The following is a 2,354-nucleotide window of genomic DNA, read 5'->3' on the forward strand; positions in this document are numbered from 1 at the left end:
GAATTGCAGCCTGTCGCCGCTGCAGCCTTTCGACGCAAAAATGCTGTCACCGCTCTGATAAGTGAGCATCACGGCTCCTCTAACTTCAAACTTCAGGAGACAAAGAAAGGAAACAAGGAAAGGTAGATAGGTGGATGTGATGATAAGGTATTATGGTGATGATGGTGATGCTGATGGTGTTTCGGGCTTTGTGATGTGCGCGATTAATGGGGCGTGAAACTGGCAGGTTTCGTAAACTTCTCGAAGTTTACGAACGAGTGATGTCGGGTGTTATTCTTGCTTTAGCCGGAGGGTGGAAAACCGGGCAGTGTAAATACTCCGGGAGAGATGTCTGCCAGGGAATTAGCTTACTCATTCGTAACATCTGTTTTGTCTGTAATTTCCCAACTCTCTTGCGTCCCTCGGTCCACACCCATTACCTGTGCTGAAGAGGACCTGGTGTTGAATGAGTGGACATGTTTCTACGACGTCTGTCTGGCCTCCTTTAGCCCTTGTTCAGTCTAGGGTCACGTCCTTTGTATAATGGGTCGAGGTCACATCAAGAAGGTGGCGGTTCGGTCATCTTGGTGCATTTTTTTTTACGGTATCGTCCAAAACGTTTGGAACTGATGCTTCTGTTGCAAGGTGAATCTGTGATGTGAGCTGATCAACCACTTCCGGAACGCACTGGACCCATCGACTGATTCCTGTCTTAACCCGAGAAGTTCTCAGTCTATATATTCACGTTGACATCTCTGCCTGGAATGCTATTCACTGTCTCAAAATATATTAAAAAAATGGTTGCTTCCATGACCTACTGAGTGAAATCCAGTTGTGCATAGCTGAATCATCTGGCAATGCTAAAAATGCTGAAATCAATGTAATTCATTTTGCGCAGATTCCCTGAGCAATGTTGCCGTTTAGCTCACATCTTAAAGTTTTTACAGGCTTCACATAAAATGAATTTTTTTTAGGGATATGTTATCTACCTGTGAAACTTCTTTCTATGGATTTTGCAATGGTCATAGAGGGGAAAGGTCAATCTGTAGTGATACTGTGTGCTGTGTTGGAAATATTGCATTTCACATGGTATTTGGCATGAGTAGAAGCCATAACAGATGCTTATGTTATGCTGTATGAACAGCGTGTGTGTTTGCCACTTTATCTTGGCAAATCGGTCCCTCCCACATTCCTGATAATCAATGTTTCCGTTTTAGACTGAATCTGTTGCTCTGCTTTCTCAGAAATGTCAGCATCTTTGTCCTAGGAAGATATCATTCCCTTGATGTCCTGACACAGGCATATACTTGATTTTCCTTTTTTGAAGGCAAGAGCTGGTTCTATGTCAATCTTCTGCTAAGAGTATGCAGGCCTAAAGGTGATGGATACTGCGAGGACTTATAGCAAGCTGTTAGAATTGTAACACAGTTTAATTGGATAAGTTTTGTGGAGAGTGTCAAATACTAAAGAAAGAATTGGAGATTTCAATAAAGATTTTGCAGACTAACCCCGCGTATCTTGCAGTAGGTGCAAATTCCACCTTTGAATCAGAAAAATGAGGAAAAATAAAAGGAGCACAAGAAATCCGGAGAATCGTTTGAAAACGGATTTGTGAGAGAGGGATCGCAAAGATACTCTCATAGATAAAGACCACAAATATTAGTAAAAACGTAGTGACAGTGAATAATGTATGATCGGGTGAATGATGGCAGTTGTAAGAATTGTGAAAATAAGGATGGAGACAATAATAATAATAACGGTAATGAATACTGTCATGGTTTTTAACAATAGTACCCCTACTCCTACCAAAGCTAACAATGTATTAGTACCAATACTACGAAAACTTACAAGGTGTTAGTGCTACTAATATTGTTAATATTAACACTACTAATACTAATATCTATAATACTACATTTACATCTGTTAATTCTGACAACAATGATAATGACAGCGGTAACACGACGTACCTGAATAGTAAGGGTACAAGTACACCCTTCAGGATAGTCATCAGGATAATTCGGCGTCGACCAGGTTTCGCTATACGCTCCATACTGTGGATAGCTAGTGTACTTGATGGTGATCGTTTTGTCACAATTCACATTACATTCTGTGAGGGAGAAAGGACAACCAATAGAGAGAGGAAAGAGAAATAAGGAAATAGGATTAGTATCTCATCTCATTCCTTAATGAAAGAATGTAATCCAAATTTTGTTGGATAGACCTGTAGCCCTGGCTGTCCGAAACTTTATCAAAAGACTGTCTTTGAACTTTACTGCCTTTAAGCTACCACGGAAGGGTAGCCTATCCAAAGGGACTTCTGCGACGCGATAGGAGGGATTGTGACCTGACTGGCTAGGTCAAAGAACCCTTACTAA

The sequence above is a fragment of the Penaeus japonicus genome, unplaced genomic scaffold, assembly GCF_977035675.1.
Source record: "Penaeus japonicus unplaced genomic scaffold, GWHDUDI00000001_assembly GWHDUDI00000029, whole genome shotgun sequence".
NCBI lineage: Eukaryota > Metazoa > Arthropoda > Malacostraca > Decapoda > Penaeidae > Penaeus > Penaeus japonicus.